The sequence below is a fragment of the Bos taurus genome, chromosome 24 (assembly GCF_002263795.3).
Source record: "Bos taurus isolate L1 Dominette 01449 registration number 42190680 breed Hereford chromosome 24, ARS-UCD2.0, whole genome shotgun sequence".
Taxonomy (NCBI): Eukaryota; Metazoa; Chordata; class Mammalia; order Artiodactyla; family Bovidae; genus Bos; species Bos taurus.
Window position 1 is genome coordinate 55,486,008 of NC_037351.1, and position 23,320 is coordinate 55,509,327.

The following is a 23,320-nucleotide window of genomic DNA, read 5'->3' on the forward strand; positions in this document are numbered from 1 at the left end:
AGGGATGGGGGAGCCTGGTGGGCTGCCGTCTATGGGGTCGCACAGAGTCGGACACGACTGAAGCGATGCAGCAGCAGCAGACAACCTTAACCAAGTGCTGGCCTTCACCTGTTTAACAGATGTGTGAGTCATTAGCCAAGGTCTTGTCATCCGTGAAACCAGGTTACGGCTTTATTTTGATTCCTCTTTATGAAGTTGCTCGGATTGTACCGATACTCAACATTTATAGGGTTTGTGCTCTTTATTCTTGGAGCAAGACTATCAGGCAGTTTGATGCCGAGAACAGGAAAATGCCCTGGAGGGTTATAGAAGTGATGGGTTTTTCAGGACTGAGAGTCTGTTTTTCTTCCCCCCATTCAAGCTTCTTATCTGGGTACTTGAAATGGAGATAAAGAAGGAGGAAAACAAAAACAAAAACAAGTAGGAGGTGAATTAGCCTTGAAAATGGAGAATATCCTCCAAATGTAAATGTCACAATTTTGTATGGTGTTAGTTCCTGAGTCTTTGTTAGACTGGAAAGCATATTGGAGTTGCTCCCTTCCCACTTTAAGCAAAATCCTCAATATCTGGCTCACTCACCTGGGCTATATCAGCTTTTGATGACTGAAGGCACGTGGTTAGTGTCACGGTCAAATGCAGGGCTTGGAATCCAAGGAGACCACATTCAGCTTCTGACAACTTCCTACTGGCAGCATTGAGTCTCCTCTCTAAATCTTAGTTTCCTCATTAGTGAAATTGGGATGGTAATATAGGCCACCACAAACTGCTTTAGATATTAGTTGAGATGTTATGTAAGAAAAATACCCATCAATGGGAAAACATTGCACATATGTTCAAATATTACCTGTGATTTCCTATCTCTTGCCGGCTACTTACAGTGCACTGAGAATTTTCCCTTGACTTGTCAGTCCCCTGTGAGAATGATTCCAAGCCAGGACATGACTCTGTCTAGTTTAAGGTGTTTGAATGTGTACATTTATGGTGGGGAATGTAGGCAGTGGAATTAGATGGATTATTCTGCCATCTTCTCTGCTCTGGGACCAAGAGGTTTTTTTGTCAATCATTAGACATAGATTCATTCTCCAGAGATTGAGACAATTGAAACATTTAGTCACTCTGTGTGATTTTTAAAAAAATTAATGGCAGGGAATTCTTAAAATTTATTACTTCAGTGGATTAACAGCCAGTAAATGAAACCTGGCTGATTAATTCCCCATCATGTTTGATGGTTATGAGAATAAGGCCCTGTGTGCAGCACCTTTAGGGTATTATTAAATCTAGAACATGTGAAACATTGAGAAAGGAGCCTGAGGCACTCTCCCCATTGTGCACTGCTGTTCCTGGCTTGAAATGAGATACAACTGGATCACTGCTGTGGCTGCCAACTGTCTTCCAGCACACCTCCTACCACAAGGATGGAGATGCAGGAGCCTCCAAAATGTCAAGCCAGGAAGCTGAATCCAGCTAGATGTGATCTGTGTGTCAAATCAACACTCCCCTGCTTCTCATGAAAGCCTCCAGAAGCCCAGGCTAGTGACACAGATCTTAAGAGAAGGGGCAAGCCCAGCCTACCAATCTCTGCTCCTCCATTCCTTTTGGTTCCACCAGAAACAGAAAGGAGGTCACTGAACTTGTGAGTTGTAAGTGCGGGAGCCAGGCAGGATGTGTATGAGAGGAGAAGAGAGGACGGAGGGGAAGAGAGTGGGATCCTCCTCCTCCTCCGACGGAGGGGAAGGGAGTGGGATCCTCCTCCTCCTCCGACGGAGGGGAAGAGAGTGGGATCTGGTAGACCCTTGAGGGTCATCATTGGTGGAGCCTCCACCTTTAGAGGGGACCAATCGGGCCTGACTTGCTTCTTCCCTTTGGAAAGCACAGGGCGTGGAGGAACAAGAAAGAGGGCGGATGAAGTCAGGTTGTGGTTGGAATAAAAGCATACTGGGGACTAATTGAAAGATGACTTGTCAGAACAGAGAATACTTCCTTCTCTTTGCTCCATGTTCTGAAAGTCAGGGGGCGGGAGAAAAGGGAAAGAACATTTATCATGTGCCAATTCTGCACCAGACATTCTGCTCGCACTTTTCAAGTTACCTCGTTTAAACTTCGAAGGAATTGCAGTAGGCTCTTTCATCCCCCTCACTCCATAGGAAGAAGCCAAAGTCCGTACTGATGACATTACCTAAGGTCACGCGTATGAGGCAGCCAGGTAAGACCAGGAGTGCCTGCCTGCAAAGCACTCGGCCACATTGGCTCCCAGTATCTGTGACTTTGTGGTATTTCTACAGGTCTAGAAATGGGGGTCATGATATATGTCCTGACTTGTTCTTCTTTAGGATTTTCAGAAACTAAAAAAGGGCAAACAAAACACTTATAAATGCAAATTTATTTATGTCGATAAACCAAATATATTTTTGTGAAAATTAATTAAAATTCTAAATAACAATAATTTTTAAAAAACAATGCCTTGAAATTAACAACTGAGACTTCAGTTAACTAATACACGGATAATATAAATTAAAGCCCCCAAAGCTGGCTGACTTCTAACAGCTTTGTGATAGTCCCAAGATTTACAAATCAAATGACCATGTTGCAGAGACCTCTTCAGGGTCAAACAGGACTTAACCCAAAAGCTTAACACATAACACGTGTCTTGAGATAGGATCTGGTTTGGGGTGGGGACTGGGTACTGTGTGTTTACAGAAATTATAATCACCCTGGGTTTACCCTGGAAGTGGCTATTGGGTTAAACTACCTTAACATAGTCAGAAGAAATGTTAAACTATCTTCCTCAACAAGTCTCAACTTCACCTAATAACATCTCCAAGTGTAAACTGGGCCTGCCGAGGGGAGCAGATATCCAAATAATGAGAAGGTAGGATTCAGAGTGCATTTGGGGAAGAGAAGCAGAGAATGGCTGCTGAGTTGACAAAGAGTGAAAATCTTTGAAGGATATTCCACATCCCCATGGAACAAGGAATTCTGCCCACTGACTCCAGCCTGATGGGTGTGCAGTGCCTTACAAAGCATAAGCATGTTGTGTAAAGGAATTCCATAGGAGGCTGTGGGGGCTGAAACCTGCAAACCAAGCCCTCAAATTCTCTTCCCTGAGATTGCGCACTCTTGAGGGATAGGACCGACTCCTGCAAAGTTCCAGGAAAATAGTATCTGCCTTTGCAGAGATGGGCGGGGGTGGGGGTCGAGTTTGACTAAGTGAGATGCTACCGGTAAAGGTACTTATCTGTAACACTCAATAATACATGTGTGTGGGTTAGTCACTCAGTCGTGTCTGACTCTTTGCAACCTCTGTCCATGGGATTCTCTAGGCAAGAGTACTGGAGTGGGTTGCCATTTCCTTCTCCAGGGGATCTTCCTGACCCAGGGATTGAACTCAGGTCTCCTGAATTGATGGCAGATTCTCTACCCATTGAGCTGCTCAGGGAGTGGTGATGGTCATGATGGTGAGAAGGAGGAGGAGGAAGAGGAAAGCTGTAGGGTACCTTGGGAAGCACTCCCGAGTACTGTGTTATTTCTTTGCATTTGGGTTGCATCCTACGAGGTAGATGGCAGGAGTCCACACCAGAATCCCAGGTCCCCTGACTTCTAAGCCACACTGTTCCACTTCTTTCTGCTGCCTCCGTGGGAGCTTTTAGGGAAGTAGGGGAAGGAGGAGGAGCAGCTTGAGAAATCAGAGCACAAACAGTGATTCTGTAGCCGATACACTATGGTTCCTTTCACTACATTTCTCCAATGGGGTGAAAAGGCTTCTTTGTTGGTGAAAACAGAACCCAGAGATTAACAACCATCCCCTCCCCCTGCAGGGAAAATGTAGAAGAATCTCTTGGAGATTTATATGTTCTTTAGGCCTGCTGGTACTCTATCTCCCGACTAATTTTCAGGAGCAAAATAATGTTTTTGTCTCTTAAAAAGAGAAATAAACAAACAATAAACAGGCATTTTTAAAAATCCTCAATTTCTGCTTTTACGTTAGTCCTGAAATGCATTAATCTCTTTCACTTGATATGGCTCACTTTCATTCTTCCATTTTAATATCTTAGGGGAAAAAAAACCCAAATAACCAATAACAGTTTACAGCTTTGACGCAGAGCTCTAAAGTTGTTTTTCTATGAATATAGATTATTACATTTTTTTACAAAGCAAGTAAACAGATGCATAAAAATGCATTATTTCAGGAGCACAAGAAAACCTGCAATAAGTATAGTGGTTTTAATTTGTTTTTATGATTACTTGTAATTAATTAGCATCAAAAGTAAATTATCTACCTCTGAAATTGTACCATCAAATGTGAGCAGGGTACTCCGTGAATGATTGACTGGTTCATCTTTATATCAAGGTGGGGAAAAAAAAAAGATCTTTTATTTTACTATTTTTTTTTAAACTATGCTTAAATGAAAGTGCCAGAGCTGATGGCAATGCTGCAGAGGAAAAAATTAGAAGTGACTGATAGGAAGGCCCAGTTTGTTATGTGATAAGTGGTGTCAGGGGGTAAAAACGATGTATATTAGACATCACGTCATTCTATCAGGTTAAACCAAGGATAAAAGCTTCCTTTAAGAAAATAAAAATGGATCAGCTCTGCTAAATTGGAGAAGGTTCTTATACCTCCTTCAAACCATCACTCTTCAACGATAAAAAGGGAGACACTTTGACAGGTGTTGGTATTTTTTAAACCAACTCCTGCTCTTTGTCACCATCTATTTTTTGCCCCTTAAGATTAATGATGGAATTGTTTGCTGCAGCTTTGGTCAATTTAAAACTAACCAATAGCTTCAAGGGAGCTCTCCCCCTGACCTGGTCCCACTTCCTCGGACTTGCACGCACAGGTCACCCTGCTGTGAAGTGTCATTTTTTGAAGGAGTGCCAACAAAAAAAGAAAAAAAAATGAGCATTTAGTAAGCAGGCTGGTTTTTAACTGCCAGGAATATGTGCGGGGATTTAGAATTCTCACCCACATCTATTCTATTAGCAAGAACGTACTTGAACTGAGACTCAATCTCTGCAATACAAATAGAATTCAACAACAGAAGGGGAGGGAGGGAATAAATATGATTAAAACCCCACATTCTCCTTTCTTGCTTATCGTCTCTGCTAAGAGTTAGGGGCTCTCACAATGGGATTACAGAGCTTCCAACAAAGTTAAATAAAATAGATTCACTTCTACCAAGTTTCATCCCATAGCAGACCCTCCAAAGACACACACTTTTTTATTTTGGGTAAACTATCTGAAATGAAACCCTGGATCTGTATGTTTTTAAATAATCTGTCAGGCAGAGTAGAAAGTGTTACATGTCAATGGGAAATTGGGGATATATTTGCACTTATGTTTACTTCAACACTGATGAAAGAATATATGATAAATTGTTTCCCTATCAAGACATAGTCAAGGAAGGATTGACCTCAGTCACTCATGATTATTCTGGCCTCTTCCTCCAGGGAATCTACTCCAGGTAACCATCGGGCTACCAGTGAACTTGGCTGGTTACTAAGGAACCATGTCAGAGTTAACAATCCCCAAAGAGAAAATGTCAAAGCAAACCAAGGATGTCCGCATCATGGTGATTGTACTAGAAAAATCTCTACTAAACCACACTAAGTAATAAATGAAGGTCAAAGTTCAGGCTACACCACTGCATTCCTGTTTCAGTGTTTGCATTAAGGATTTGTCACAAACCTTGAATTCTCGTCCCTGCTCCTGTCCACCGCTGTAGGCAGCAAGAGTCACGGAGAACCAGGGGACCCGTGAGGTTCCCAGCCGGGATAGTCCCACCCCGAGCTTCGTCAGTGGTGAACACATGTTCCCAGGTTTCCTCCCTGCCAAATGTGTCTTTGGAAGGTGACACCACCCTTCCCCAAGCACAGTGCTCGGGGGCTCCTAGGGAGAAGATGTTGGTGTGTACGTGCTCAGTTGCTCAGTCATGTTCACTCTTGGTGACCCCACGGACTGCAGCCTGCCAGGCTCCTCTGTGCATGGGATTTCCCAGCAAAGAATGCTGGAGTGGGTGCCACGCCCTCCTATGGGATATTCCCAACTCAGGGATTGAACCCGCATCTCCCTCGTCTCCTTCATCTCCAGATTCTTTACCTGCTAAGCCATGGGGGAAGCCCCAAATACTGGTTATTTTTTCACTAATAAAAAGAAAAATGGTAAGACTTATCAAGAAAGAACCAAGGAGAAAAAGCAGTTCATTGATTTCTCAAGGAAATGGACCCAGGGTCGAGGCTGAAGTCACCAACATGGGAAAGCCCATGTTTTGTTTCTTATCATTTCTAATTTGGAATTTGGGTTCCTGGCTAAAGCATAGCCTGGCATTCCATTATAGAACTGTTCCCCTACTGATCCAACATGGCCATTGGGCTCATTGGCCACTAGGTAACTGTCTCTTTAGTTTTGGGCCTTTTTAATTCCTTTTTGTGTGATTATGTGTCCAGGAAAGGGAGGGTGATGGAGGAATTGAACTACTCATGTCTTGACTTCCTAGGTCCACCTGAATATCAGATCCCAAAGAGGGGTCAGATTTCCTCCATCCAAGGCGGTATCTAATTACTAGGTCTACTTCAAGGTCTTTATGATACTTCAGTAGTGGACACATTTGGGTGAGAACTAAGACAAATTACTTCAAAAGTAGTTTTATAGTGACAAGATAAAAATAAGTGTCCAGAAAACTTGCAGGGACTGCCCTGGAGAAGATTATTAAAAGGATGATATTTGTATTTATTACCCATGCTGCTCTACTAAGGGCTTTCCTGGTGGCTCAGGTAGTAAAGAATCTGCTTGCAATTCAGGAGACCTCGGTTCAACCCTGGGTCGGGAAGATCCCCTGGAGAAGGGAATGGCAACCCACTCCAGTATTCTTGCCTGGGAAATCCCATGGGCAGAGGATCCTGGTGGGCTATATAGTCCATGGGGTTGCAGAGTCACCATGAAGGTGACTAACACCTTCACCGTTTACTAGGCTCTTGTCCCCAAAGCTCTGTGCCCTAATAAGCCCCATCTGAGATGCAGGATCCAAGCTTTTTCCTCTCTGAGCAGAGTGCTCAGGTCTGTAACTTTAAAATACTCTTCTTCTGTAAAATGGCTCTGTCCTGGTACTTGACTCTGGATTGTGCACCCAGATTTCCAGGCTACACACCTATTATTTTTATTAGATGAAGTTAAAGCAAAACAGGTAAATTTGTCTTGTCATATTTCCCTGCTGGGTAGCAGATGTACATTCGAGCAGGATCTCTCTAAATATATTTGTTGATATTTTGATTAAAAAGAGTGATCTGCAAGGGTTTTGATTCCAAAGTAAGGGAGAAATCTGTGGGCAGGTGAAGTTTTTTGGTTGCTTCTGAACCACCCTGGGACAAGGCAATGACTACATGCTCTGAGTCTACAAAGCCTTGCCCTAAAGGTGTATGTTCTATTAATACAAGACACACGATTTCCTCGATAATTGCTTTTATCTACCACTTAATATTTGCCATGGAGGCACAGTCGCAAGAATTGCCTAGGGCAACTGTCTCATGTAAAACCAACATTGCTTTAAATCTACACATTTAAAAGCGTGAAGGCAAACAAGTCATATTTTATCCATTTTCGATTTATGAAGTTCCCTGGGGACACTTTTTACCATAAAGATCTTTGCAAGACAAATTATACACACTTCCTCCTCTTATTTTAGAAGAAACAATTGATACTCAAGCCTTTCTTCCAAATTCCTTTCATCAGCATTTACAAGCCCTTTTAAAAGCTCCCTTTTATAAAACTCCTTTCAAAGTTACACTTTTTCCTCCTAATATTATGATGTAATGAACCTCAAAAGGAACATTGGAATATGTTTCCTCCCCGCTCGTCAGGATTCATGCTTTAGTTGGCAATTTCTTGTACTTTTGTACTTTCTCCTCTCTTCACCCTTTTTCTTCCTTTGATGGCTTTTTCTGAAACACACCATTGAAAATCTTTCCCATTTCTCTAACTATACTTTCCTTGATGTAAAACTGTAAGATGGTAGGGGTTCCTCAACTTGTTTGTCAGTTCCGTTCTTTAAGGATTTCTAAATACAGAGCAAGGATGGTAATAGAGCTTAGGGTTTCGTGAGAGAAATCCAACAAGAATATTTTCAAAAGAGCAAATGGTCTATATTAAAATATGTAGCACTGAAAATAATTATTTTGCAGCTTAGAAAGATTAATGTCCTTCAGGACTAGACCCAGAAGTTCAAAGAACATTTATGGTTCTTCCAATCCCAACACTTACAGACTTATGGTTTTGATTGATTAAGGTCATAGATGCTTTCCTTGACAAAATCCTAACATAGTATCTATCAAATGAACAATTTTACAAGGTAATGTCAAAGGATATTAATGGATTCCAAAAGGTTTTAGGTCTAAATTGAAACCTGTGGTGATGGTAGGAGAACTAAGAGTTACAAATGGGGTTTCCTTGTATTATCAGCTGATTGTCGAAGGCAAGCTGACCGGTCTGCTTTGCATGAAATATCATTAACATTGCACGTGGCTCAGCAAGACTTCTGCTGAAGAATAAGAGCCTTCTTCATATTAGCCTAAAGAAGTATCTGTGGCATTAAAACAGATTAGTCATTTACTCATGGCACAATTATGTTAGTTATTTCTGATTTAGATCAAAACCTTATTCATATGCTTCATGCTTTTACTATATGTGCCTTATTTTGTTTTCCTTTGTTATAAAGATTAAATTTTCAGTTTATTTTGTTTTATTCATTTCACTATTAATGACTGCTCTATATCATCTAGGATTAATGGCATGGTCCACCCACTTGTCCATGGTAGGAAACCTGGACTCATTCTGGCTTAAAATTAATTTACTGTATCTTATGTTTTTAATCAAATTCCTATTTGCTCTTCATTTAGCAACAATAAATATGAGTAGCCACCGGGCACTGCACACCATCTATAAATTCTGCCAGTTGACACCTTCCTGATTTGATTGTTCTGCTTTCAGAGCCTACACAGTGTTACCATCAAAATCCCTCTCCTGCTGATCTAGCAACATCAAAATCCAAGCTCACCAGTTGTAGAAGCCAATTCGATTTACAGGCAGGAGATTATTTATCAGCTGTCACCTTCATGAAGAAATTGGTGAGTCATAATTGTCTAGACCTGTCCTACTCAAGTGACATTGGATAATCGGTAGCTGTGTGTGTGCTCCGTTGCTTCCAACTCTCTGTGACTCCATGGACTATAGCCCCGCAGGCTCCTCTGCCATGGGATTCTCCGGGCAAGAATACTGGAGTGGGTTGCCATGCCCTCCTCCAGGGGATCTTCCCGACCCAAGGATCAAACCGCAATCTCTTCTGTCTCCTGCATTGGCAGGTGAGTTCTTTACCACTTGCATCACCTGGGAAGCCTTTAGATAGATAATAAATTGAAATGTACCTTATCCAGGCAATCTGTGAGACTCAGTTTCCCTTTTCTTTTGGTTGATAAAGCCAAGAAGAGTCATCAAGAGAACATCTTCTCCAAGGAAGTAATATTTTTAATAGATATACATATACTTTATATATATATATATATACACACACACATATATACAAAGTGAAAGTATTAGTCGCTCAGTCATATCCAACTCTTTGTGACCTCATGGACTGTAGCCCACTATGCTCCTTTGAATGAGTAGCCATTCCCTTCTCCAGGGAATCTTCCCAAACTAGGGATTAATCCCTGGTGTCCTGCATTGAAGGCAGATTCTTTATCATCTGAGCCACCAGGGAAGCCATATATTTTCTATAAAAAGTACACATATATATATATATATATACTTTAAAAAATCCTTATATGTATATACTTTATAAATCCTCATATATATATACTTTAAAGAATATATATACTTTATAATGCATATATGTACCTTACAAATTCATGTATATATATATATATATATATATATATATATACACTTAGGAGAAGGCAATGGCACCCCACTCCAGTACTCTTGCCTGGAGAATCCCATGGATGGAGAAGCCTGGTAGGCTACAGTCTATGGGGTTGCTAAGAGTCGGACACGACTGAGCTACTTCCCTTTCACTTTTCACTTTCATGCATTGGAGAAGGAAATGGCAACCCACTCCAGTGTTCTTGCCTGGAGAATCCCAGGGATGGGGGAGCCTGGTAGGCTGCTGTCTATGGGGTCGCACAGAGTCGGACACGACTGAAGCAACTGAGCAGCAGCAGCAGCAGCAGCAGCAGCAGCATATACACTTAAAAATCCTTATATGTATATACTTTATAAAGCCTTATATATGTATATACTTTAAAGTATATATGTATATATTTTAAAATATATATATATATACTCCTGAAAAATGATGCTGTGAAAGTGCTGCACTCAATATGCCAGCACATTTGGAAAACTCAGCAGTGGCCACAGGACTGGAGAAGGTCAGTTTTCATTCCAATCCCAAAGAAAGGCAATGCCAAAGAATGCTCAAACTACCACACAATTGACTCATCTCACACGCTAGTAAAGTAATCCTCAAAATTCTCCAAGCCAGGCTTCAGCAATACGTGAACCGTGAACTTCCAGATGTTCAAGCTGGTTTTAGAAAAGGCAGAGGAGCCAGATATCAAATTGCCAACATCTGCTGGATCATGGAAAAAGCAAGAGAGTTCCAGAAAAACATCTATTTCTGCTTTATTGACTATGCCAAAGCCTTTGACTGTGTGGAAAACAATAAACTGTGGAAAATTCTTCAAGAGATGGGAATACCAGACCACCTGACCTGCCTCTTGAGAAATCTATATGCAGGTCAGGAAGCAACAGTTAGAACTGGACGTGGAACAACAGACTGGTTCCAAACTGGAAAAGGAGTACGTCAAGATGTATACTGTCACGCTGCTTATTTAACTTCTATGCAGAGTACATCATTGGAAGTGCTGGGCTGGAAGAAGCACAAGCTGGAATCAAGATTGCTGGGAGAAATATCAATAACTTCAGATATGCAGATGACACCACCCTTATGGCAGAAAGTGAAGAGGAGCTAAAGAGCCTCTTGATGAAAGTGGAAGAGGAGAGTGAAAAGGTTGGCTTAAAGCTCAACATTCAGGAAATGAAGATCATGGCATCTGGTCCCATCACTTCATGGGAAGTAGATGGGGAAACAGTGGAAACAGTGTCAGACTTTATTTTGGGGGGCTCCAAAATCACTGTAGATGGTGACTGCAGCCATGAAATTAAAAGACGCTTACTCCTTGGAAGGAAAGTTATGACCAACCTAGACAGCATATTCAAAAGCAGAGACATTACTTTGCCAACAAAGGTCCATCTAGTCAAGGCTATGGTTTTTCCAGTGGTCATGTATGGATGTGAGAGTTGGACTGTGAAGAAAGCTGAGCGCTGAAGAATCGATGCTTTTGAACGGTGGTGTTGGAGCAGACTCTTGAGAGTCCAAGGGACTGCAAGGAGATCCAACCAGTCCATCCTAAAGGAGATCAGTCCTGAGTGTTCCTTGGAAGGCCTGATGCTGAAGCTGAAACTCCAATACTTTGGCCACCTCACGCGAAGAGTTGACTCATTGGAAAAGACCCTGATGCTGGGAGGGATTGGGGGCAGGAGGAGAAGGGGAGGACAGAGGATGAGATGGCTGGATGGCATCACCGACTCGATGGACATGAGTTTGGGTGAACTCCAGGAGTTGGTGATGGACAGGGAGGTCTGGCGTGCTGTGATTCATGGGGTTGCAAAGAGTCAGACACGACTGAGCGACTGAACTGAACTGATATATACCTTAAAATCCATATATATATATATATACACATGTGTATATATCTATATTTAAAGTATACAGCTTCCCTGGTGGCTCAGATGGTAAAGTATATATATGGATTTATATATACTTAAAAATTCTTCCCTAAGTGGTAAACCCCAAACCTGCACAATGATTTATTTCTAATTAACTTGCTAATAAAGAGACATTCTCTGTCTTTTGGCAAATTTTGACCCAACAATCGGCTGGATATTGTGTCTGGACTTGACTCCAGCTTCTACCCAAAAAAGTCAGTGCCGAGTCTCCTGATCTGACATTTTGCCTGGGAACAGAAAGACTAAACATAACTGCAGTTCTGTTGAGTCCTGGAGTGAATCAAGAAAATGGTGGCAATCCATTCAACTTTCTGCCATAGATTCATTTGTTGATTCATTTATAATAAATTTGGAGGGACTTCCCTGGAAATTCAGTGGTTTGATCTCCTTGCCATCCAAGGGACTCAAGAATTTTCTCTAGCTCCACAGTTCAAAAGCATCAATTCGTCAGTGCTCAGCCTTCTTTGTGGTCCAACTCTCACATCCATACATGACTGCTGAAAAAACCACAACTTTGACTCTACGGACCTTTGTCGGCAAAGTAACATCTCTGCTTTCTAATACGCTGTCTAGGTTTGTCATGACTTTTCTTCCAAGGAGCAAGCATCTTTCAATTTCATGTCTGCAGTTACTGTCTCCAGTGACAGAACTTTAGCTAAACTCAAAGGAAAGTGATTTCTCCCGGAGGAAACAGGGATGGCTTTGTATGGCTAGCTTCACATTTTGGGCCCTGGCAGAGGAGTTGCCCCAGGAATCTGGGATGTGGGGCCTTTACTTAGAGATGTAACAGTGCTCCTGCCACACTCCACTCGCTTAGCTAGTGCCCTGGCCCGGAGCCCTGCCTGCTTGAAGGACTGGACATGGAACTGTGCAACCCCAAGGTTTGTACACCGACTCTTCCCTCTGGGCAACTCTCCCTGATGCACACAAAGATAACCTATGCCCTCCTGGAGCTGTGGTGTGTGTTACAAAGGAGACAGATGAGGGCTTTCCTGGTGGTCCAGTGGTTAGAGCTAATGCAGGGACACATGTTCAATCCCTGGTCCAAGACTCTTCCACATGCCATGGGGCACCTAAACCCATGGGGCAACTAAGCCCATGGAGCACCTAAACCCATGGGGCACCAAAACCCACGGGGCAACTAAGCCCATGGAGCACCTAAACCCACGGGCACCTAAACCCATGGAGCACCTAAACCCACGGGGCAACTAAACCCACGGGGCAACTAAGCCCATGGAGCACCTAAACCCACGGGGCAACTAAGCCCATGGAGCACCTAAACCCACGGGGCACCTAAACCCATGGGGCACCCAAACCCACGGGGCAACTAAGCCCATGGAGCACCTAAACCCACAGGGCACCTAAACCCATGGAGCACCTAAACCCATGGAGCACCTAACCCACGGGGCACCTAAACCCATGGAGCACCTAAACCCATGGGGCAACTAAGCCCATGGAGCACCTAATCCCACGGGGCAACTAAGCCCATGGAGCACCTAAACCCATGGAGCACCTAAACCCATGGAGCACCTAACCCACGGGGCACCTAAACCCATGGAGCACCTAAACCCACGGGGCAACTAAGCCCATGGAGCACCTAAACCCACGGGGCAACTAAGCCCATGGAGCACCTAAACCCATGGAGCACCTAAACCCATGGAGCACCTAAACCCACGGGGCAACTAAGCCCATGGAGCACCTAAACCCATGGGGCAACTAAGCCCATGGAGCACCTAAACCCACGGGGCAACTAAACCCATGGGGCACCTAAACCCACGGGGCAACTAAGCCCATGGAGCACCTAAACCCACGGGGCAACTAAACCCATGGGGCACCTAAACCCATGGAGCACCTAAACCCATGGAGCACCTAAACCCACGGGGCAACTAAGCCCATGGAGCACCTAAATCCATGGAGCACCTAAACCCATGGAGCACCTAAACCCACGGGGCAACTAAGCCCATGGAGCACCTAACCCATGGAGCACCTAAACCCATGGGGCACCTAAACCCATGGGGCACCTAAACCCACGGGGCACCTAAACCCATGGAGCACCTAAACCCATGGAGCACCTAAACCCATGGGGCACCTAAACCCACGGGGCAACTAAGCCCAGGGCAACTAAAGCCACGTGCAACAGCTCCTGTGCCTGAGTTTTGGAGCCCACGTTCTGCAGCAAGAGAAGCCATGGCAGTGAAAGCCCATGCACTGCAACTAGAGAATAGCCCCCGCTCGCCACAGCTAGAGAAAGCCCATGTGCAACAGTGAAGACCAAGCACAGCCAAAAATAAGTAATAAGTAAATTAATAATAAATATTAAAAAAGAGAGAGAGATCCAAAAATCTACTTTCTCCGTGCATGCATGCTAAGTTGCTTCAGTTGTGTCCGACTCTGTGCGACCCCATAGACAGCAGCCCACCAGGCTCCGCCATCCCTAGGATTCTCCAGGCAAGAACACTGGAATGGGTTGCCATTTCCTTCTCCAATGCATGAAAGTGAAAAGTGAAAGTGAAGTTGCTCAGTCGTGTCTGACTCTTTGCGACCCCATGAACTGCAGCCTACTAGGCTCCTCCATCCATGGAATTTTCCAGGCAAGAGTACTGAAGTGGGGTGCCATTGCCTTCTCCGTAGGGAGAAGCAAAATCAAGAGCCAACCAACTCTTTAAGTGAATTTTCCATCTAAAAGTCAGAGAGAAAGAACCCAGGTATCTGAACCTGAAACCAGACAGGAGCATAAAGGCTTGAGATTGTAGGCCCAAGGCAGATGGGATAAATTCACTGAACCACTCACTGAGCTACAGAGACTACAGTGGAGACAGGTAGCCGAGGTTGTGAGTGGCAGGGGAGAGGTCACAGAGCTGCCTGATGGGGACAGCTGTCAAAGAGGGGTGAATTTGATGAAGGAAGGAAATGAAGAAAGAAAATTCCAGGTAGAGGGACTACTGCAAAACTCCAGGGAATGGGAGGCTGTGGAGTGATGAGAGGGCACCAAGATTTCTGGAGTAGCAGGGACATGGAGCCCGTGCACAGTGAGGGTCAGGGGCTCAGGAGCAAAGATTCAAGGGAGAGGAAGGCCAGCTGTTGAAACAGTGCCCATCGTGTTGCTCAGTGTGCTTAGTTGTTCAGTCGTGTCCAACTCTTTGTGACCCCACGGATAGCAGCACACCAGGCTCTTCTGTCCATGGGCTTTCCCAGGCAAGAATACTGGATTGGGTGGCCATTCCCTTCTCCAGGGGATTGTCCCTCCCAGGGACTGGACCTGGGTCTCTGGCATTGCAGATGAATTCTTTACCGCCTGGGCCACCAGGGAAGCCCAGTGTTGCTCTGATAACTGAGGATAATGATTTCCTCTTAGAATGACATATTGCTGTGCTTCTGTGCTTCCTTTTCTTTAATAATTGACTTTGTGCAACCAATCAGTTTCTCTTTTGCTTTGGTTGTTGCACAACTCTAGGCTCTGTTGGAGACAGACCACAACTTGGTTCACCATATTTTATTACTAAGATCTTGTGTTATTGCCCTTAACCAGGGCATCCAATGTCCTATTTGTTAAAGCACCATAAATACCCTTTAAAAAGTAATCAAGATATGAGTGATACCTAGAAATAATATGTAGTAGAAACTTCTATGAAACAACCAAATTATAAATGTTTCTTGAACACTTCTGAGAGTTGACTTTTTTATTTGGAGAGACAAAATCACAAGGTTTACCAACAGGAACCCACTGTATAGCACAGGGAACTGTACTCAATGTTATGTAATAACATGGAAGGGAAAGTAATCTGAAAAAGCATGTACGTGTGTATATATACAATCAGTTCAGTAATACGTTTGTGTGTGTGGCATGTGTGCGCTAAGTCGCTTCAGTCACGTTTGACTCTTTGTGAGACCTTATGGACAATAGCCTGCCAGGCTTCTCTGTCCATGGGATTTTCCAGGCAAGAATACTGGAGTAGGTTGCCATGCCCTCCTCCAGGGGATCTTCTCAACTGAGGGATTGAATCTGTGTCTCCTGCAACTCCGGGATTGCAGGCAGATTCTTTACCGCTGAGCCACCAGGGAAGCCCATATATATTTGTACATATATGTATATACCTGATGGAGAAGGCAATGGCACCCCACTCCAGTACTCTTGCCTGGAAAATCCCATGGACGGAGGAGCCTGGTAGGCTGCAGTCCCTGGGGTTGTGAAGAGTCAGACACGACTGAGCGAGTTCACTTTCACTTTTCACTTTCATGCATTGGAGAAGGAAATGGCAACCCACTCCAGTGTTCTTGCCTGGAGAATCCCAGGGACGGGGGAGCCTGGTGGGCTGCCGTCTATGGGGTCCGCAGAGATTCGGACACGACTGAAGCGACTCAGCAGCAGCAGCAACAGTATATACCTGAATCGCTGTGCTGTACACTTGAAACTTACATGATATTGTAGATCAACTATATTTCAATTTTTAAAAGCACAAAATTTCATTCATTTCAACATTCAATTGTGAGCTTGTAATCTATTTGATAACTCAAGCCACAGGCAGATAACATAAGTAATCTCCTATTACTAGTGCAAGGCATTCTATGCAGGTTTAATTGTTGATATCTTCCCCACTATAGTGGTATGTGCAATTAAAATATTTCAGTACTTTTCCTTTGGGTGGTATATGACTAGTGCTGTAAGATTCCTCAATTCACCACTTGCTACTAAGTTCCTTCAAACCCTCGTTCAGGACACCCACTCCCTTTCCTTACAAGCCAGCAGTCAAAGAGTTAACGTGGAGCACCGCAGTGATCTCCAGGCTCTCAGGGATCAGGGCAACTCTCTGCTCTGATCGGATGGTGCCTGAATTTTGTTAAATATTTAGAATATCACCCTTGAGTTTGTATTAAGTTCTAAATCATCTGTCTGACCGTTATCATTTTTACAACGAATAATGACTACTATTAGTTAGCGGCTCACTAGTAAAGAATTTGCCTGCTAATGAGGAGACATGGGTTCAAACCCGGGGTTGAGAAGATCCCCTGGAATAGGAAATGGTAACCTGCTCCAGTATTCTTGCCTGGGAAATCCCATGGACAGAGAAGCCTGGTGGGCTACAGTCCATGGGGTTGCAAAGAGTCCGACATGACTGATCGACTGAGTACACAGTTGATCACTTACTATGTTCCAGTTTAACATTTATAATTATCCATTGAGGGTGTCATTCAGTTCAGTTCAGTTCAGTCACTCAGTCATGTCCAACTCTTTGCAACCGCATGGACTGCAGCATGCCAGGCCTCCCTGTCCATCACCAACTCCCGGAGTTCACTCAAGCTCATGTCCATTGAGTCGGTGATACCATCCAACCATCTCATTCTCTGTCGTCCCCTTCTCCTCCCCTCTTCAATCTTTCCCAGCATCAGGGTCTTTTCAAATAAGTCAGCTCTTCGCATCAGGTGGCCAAAGTACTGGAGTTTCAGCTTCAGCATCAGGCCTTCCAATGAACACCCAGCACTGATCTCCTTTAGGATGGACTGGTTGGATCTCCTTGCAGTCCCTTGGACTCTCAAGAGTCTTCTCCAACACCACGGTTCAAAAGCATCAATTCTTCAGCGCCCAGCTTTCTTTATAGTCCAACTCTCACATCCACACATGACTACTGGAAAAACCATAGCCTTGACTAGACAGACCTTTGTTGGCAAAGTGATGTCTCTGCTTTTAAATATGCTATCTAAGTTGGTCATAACTTTCCTTCCAAGGAGTACGTGTCTTTTAATTTCATGGCTGCAGTCACCATCTGCAGTGATTTTGGAGCCCCCAAAAATAAAGTCTGCCACTGTTTCCCCATCTATTTCCCATGAAGTGATGGGACCAGATGCCATGATCTTAGTTTTCTGAATGTTAAGCTTTAAGCCAACTTTTTCACTCCCCTCTTTCACCTTCATCGAGAGGCTCTTTAGTTCTTCACTTTCTGCCATAAGGGTGGTGTCATCTGCATATCTGAGGTTATTGATATTTCTCCCAGCAATCTCGATTCCAGCTTGTGCTTCATCCAATCCAGCATTTCTCATGATGTACTCTGCATATAAGTTTAATAAGTAGGGTGACAATATACAGCCTTGATGTACTCCTTTTCCTATTTGGAAGCAGTCTGTTGTTCCATGTCCCATTCTAACTGTTGCTTCCTGACCTGAATACAGATTTCTCAAGAATTTCTCAAGATTTTTCAAGAGGGTATCAAGAGGCCTATTTTACAAACGAGGCAACAGGTTCAGGGAACAGAAATAACTCACATCAGGGAAAGCACCTATGAAGTAGGGATGCAACTTTCCAACCAGGGTCAGATTCCATGTTTGGAGAAACTCTGCTATCCTGTGTTGGGTGGTCAGAGAAGTAGCGTGGAGGAAGGAGGGGGTTTAGAGGGTTTGGCTCAGCAGTGAGGAGGAGGGGTCATTCCTAGCCGAGCGGGAGGGGATGTGTTCGGTGGGTGGGTGAATCTTGCTTACACACTCTTCCCTTGTTCTGGATCCTTTCATTTTTGGTCACTCCTAAACTAATCATAAATAAGAGCTCTGGAGGTTGCATCTACTTTAAAAAAAATTTTTAGGTCACTAATAGACTTCATAGAAGTTCAACTACTGCATAGTAAATCGGGTCTTCTTGGCCCCACAAGGCACCATCTGGTTTATAAAATAACAGTAGATGCCCTCTGGATTACTTCCCCATAGGAAATCCCTCCTTATCTGCTGTCTGGCCATTAACTTAAGGATAATTTTCATGCTTTCTATTCTAATTAGTTTGTGTGATGGTTTTTCCACTTTAGTTTATGAAGGGAAAAAAAAAAGAAAACAACACCTCTTCTAAAACATACAAAGGTCTAGCCTAGCTATAAGAATACAAAACTTTCTCAGACTTCAAGGGCAAGAACAAGTCAATACTTCACAGCTCAGGGAAAACATGAGCAATTCCGATATCAATTTAGCACAGATTAATTGGACACCTATTGTGGAAGTGAAGAGAAGCTTTGAAACAGAAGGAAGAAATCAAAGAGAAAGATGCTCTTTTTGGTGGTTTTTCCTTATTGTTGTGTTTCATTCTCTCCTCTCCTGAAAGAAGTGATGCGTGTGCAGTTTAAGCTTTAGACATAATGGTGAGGCTGGGAAACTCTGAGAATGAACAGGAGAGGTGAGGTCATGGGCTCTATAATTTCAAAATGGGAATTCATCATCAGAGGAAAGTAAGTGTGGTTGTGTTATCACTCAGTCGTGTCTGACTTTTGTTAGACTGTAGCCTCTCAAGTTCCTCTGTCTATGGGGCTGTCCAGGCAAGAATGCTGGAGTGGGTTGCTATTCCCTTCTCCAGAGGATCTTCCCAACCCAGGGATCAAACCTGGGTCTCCTGCATTGCAGGCAGATTCTTTACCATCTGAGCCACTAGGGAAGCCCAGTGGGACTCAAGCCAGTGATTTCATAAAAGTTTCTGGCAATTCTTAACAATATCCCCCACCCCAACACCCAGTGGTCACCCCAGCAGCAGGGCAGTGATCAGTCTGATGCCTTATGAAAATGTCATTGTTCTCGATTCACTCACCACCTTTGGTGGCTACAGTTGGTTCTCTCTCTCACTCTGATGGGAAAAAATCCCAAAGCTCTCCCATCCGCTGCCTCTCATTGCCACCCACCAGCCCTTATGTCAGTCCAGAGTCCCAAGCATCATTAAAGGGGAGGAAAAAAATAATCCTGTCCAGATTGGCTGGCTCCCTGGCCTGGGCTGGTTCAGACAGCTCTTGGCTTAGATACCCTGTCTTCCAAACACAATCTGTTTTCAAGATTCCTGGGCAATTTCAGGTCCAAGAGAGGGTTTGATTTTAACTTCACTAAACTCAGTCTCCCCTGCGTTCCACTCCACTGAAGCCTAGTCAGCCCACTTACCCAGACTCAGTTTTTGGCCCACGTGACTAAGCCGTGTTCTTGGCTCCAGAATAATTTCTTGCCCTTTCCTGGCTTGATAGTTTTTTTTTCTTTCTTTCATAACTTTGCTCTGCTGATGAGTTAAGCATGACTCCATTTCTACTCTATTCTAGAAGATCTCGGAAACGGAAAACTACAGGAGGTGGTGACTGACCGCACTGCAAGTAGACAGGGCTCCTTTTTATATGTAATTTAATGAATTATTGCTGGCCGTGCTGAGGCTTCGTTGCTGCGCAGGCGCTTCTCTAGCTGCGGCAAGCAGGGGCTACGCTCTGGTTGCGGTGTGCGGGCTTCCCATTACGGGGCTTCTCTTGTGTTCCCTGGTGGCCTACAGGGTAAAGCATCTGCCTGCAAAGCTAGAGACCCGGGTTCGATCCGTCAGGAAGATTCCCCTGGAGAAGGAAATGGCAACCCACTCCAGTATTCTTGCCTGGAGAATCCCATGAATGGAGGGGCCTGGTAGGCTACAGTCCACGGGGTCTCAAAGAGTCAGACACGACTGAGCGACTTCACTTTCTTTCTTTCTCTTATTGTGGAGTGTGGGCTCTAGGGTGCACGGGCTTCAGTAGCTGCGGTTCCTGGGTTCCAGGGCACGCGCTCAATAGTTGGGGTGCATGGGTTTGGTTGCTCTAAGACATGTGCGATCTTCCCAGATCAGAGATTGAACCTGTTCTCTGCTACTGGCGGGCAGATTCTTCACCACAGAGCCACCGGGGAAGCCCAGACAGGTCTCTTAAAGGACAAACTTCAGCAGCTCCAGAATAGAGACCCAAACCTTACATTTTTGGACCCCACAAGAACAGCAGATTCTGTCCAGTGTGGATCCTACAACCGGCATAGTGCCCGAAAGGGCTGTAAAAACAAATGCAAAATGGCTTTTGAAGCTCTCTAAACACTTTTTTCCTGTCTAAATGAGTCGTGTGGCCCCCCTAGTGTGTATGTGGGTGCTTTCACATTCTGTGAGTACCTGGCACCTTACTCTCTAGTTCTATGAAGCAATACACAGTTCTCTTCTTTCTCAGGGTCTTTGAATACATTTTGATACCTTCTTGGATCATCCTAAGAACATCCTTTCCTGACTCTTCTGCAGCACAAGCATGCCCTCATAGGATGTCAGAAGCCCTTTTGCCCCGGGATGCTGTTTTTTCCTAATTCTCCTGTGGCATCTCTCACTAGCAGCTCTGACAGTTCTCAAAGTAAGGGCTGCTCCATTTTTAACCTAGAAAACGTCTTTGTAAGTTCTTTCCTTTGCCACCACCCCCCATCATTTTCAGGATGATGGCTATGTTTGGAAAGACTGAGGTTTTCAGAAATCAGACCTCCAGACAGTGGGGATTTCTAGTATTATCATTCTGGTTTCCAAAAATTATGTTAGAATAATATTATAAAGTAATAGAGTAAATAAGATAAGTGATGACAGTTCAATTCAAATACAGATAAACTGGACCCCAACTTCCCTGGTCTTAACTACATGTATAGAAGCCTGAATCAAAACTATGACTTTTATTTTTAAAATAAGATATATTTAAAATTTAAAATATATTTTATACTTCTGTTAAGCTTTTTAAAAATTTTTGGAAAATATACTGATTAATCTTAGGAGAAATAAACCACCAGCTTTTTATTTTTGACTAAACAACAACAAAGTTTAATTAAAGTGAGTTACAAGAATGCTGATACTAAATATGTTGCTTTTCATGGCAAAGTTCTTTTGGTGCATACTGATTTCAAATATACAAAGATAAGACAACCCAGTAAGCTTAGACTCCAGGGAACATCTCCTGGTCAGAGGTAATCATTTCAGTCTCATTTTGTACACATGAAACCACCAGCTTTTTATCAGCGTCTCAATAATGATTTAATCAATTAAAAACCACTAACCTACGTGGGCTTATGAGAGTGCTGTAGTCCAGGGAAAACAAATGGGATTCTATTCCCCTCTGTGGCCCCTCTGATCTGTAGAATGTTAGTGGTTTGGAATGCTGCATTGAGAAAGATTCTGAAGCATTGTTGGATAAGCAGAAAAAAACAAGTCCTAGAAATATCCGCTGTGACTTCATCTAGATAATGATTTGAGCAATCTATTTTAAAAAATCATGAGACATCAGGGAACTCTGAATGCCGAACATTTGATGATATTAAGGAATTATTAATGCTTTAGCTGTGATAATGGTGTCGTGATTATGTTTTTGTGATTGTTTCTTTCAAAAACACATTCTAAAATATTTACAGATGAAAGACTATTATGTTGGTGATTTGTTTCAAAAACGATGGAGGAATGGGAAATGGTGCTGGAAAGGGAAGTAGGTGGAGGAGTAGAGGAAACCAGATTGACTTGAGCTGATCACTGCCGAGGAATCATTAAAATATCCAATCTTGCATAATACAAAATTTACTTTTTTATAAAAGGTGACTCAAAAATGCTTTTAAAGGAAAGTAAAAGAAATACTTACCATGGATATGGTGAGTAAGGTCAAGTTCAAAGAGTGGTAGAAACGGGGCAGTGAGATTTCACTATACACTGGAAGTGAACGCTGTCCTCAACTAATCAGAGTATCCTATAAACGAGGAAATTGGTTCAGAGAAGAAAGTGACTTGCCCAAAATCACATTGCTAGAGAAAAGCATTTAGGTCATGTCCAGACTCCTAAACCTAATAGCCTCTTCATTATACCCATCCCACCCCACAAGTTTTTAATGGCTTGATGTTAAAGGGTAAGTCACATTCAAATATCTTTCATGTCCCTCTGGGTCCAAAGTGTCCTGAAGAATGGTGCAAACAATTCTATGTCAACTAATCAGAGTGGTCTTTCAAGAGCTATTTACCCTGGAGGATGGCATGGCAACCCACTCCAGTAAATCCCCATGGACAGAGGAGCTTGGCGGACTTCAGTCCATGGGGTTGCAAAGACACAACTGAGTGACTAAGCACAGCATAGTTATTTAGCTTAATGGTATCTATTTGTCCTTTTATACACCGTAGTTTATAAGATGACTGCAGAGTCACGTGCAATTGTAAGAAACAACACAGAGAGATGCTGTGTATGTTTTCTCAGCTTCTCTTAGAGGTGACACCTTACAGAACTGGAGTAGAATGCCACAGCCAGGAGATTAGCATGGATGCAACTGACCAATCTTATTTGAATTTCTCTAGATCTGTATGCACTAATTTGTGTGTGTATTTAGTTGTATGCAATTTTATTACATATGTAGATGCTTGCAGTCACCACCTTGGTCAAGATACACGGGAGTTTCATCACCACAAAGAGCCTTACAAAGGGATGTTTTAATACATCATTACTACTGAGCATGAAATTCAAAACCAAAGGCATTATTGCCAACCCATGAATACTTTATTTTCCACATGGATAGGGACCTGAGTCATCAAGAGAATAAGGCTAACCCAATGCGGAACATGAGTAAAAGAAGATGAAAGAAAATAGGTCCAGGTACATAAATGGATCCCAGGTTTTAAAAGTCAAGAGTATTTTAAGAAACTATTTTACAAAGCTGTATATAATAATGAACTCCATGTTTCACACATTCAAAT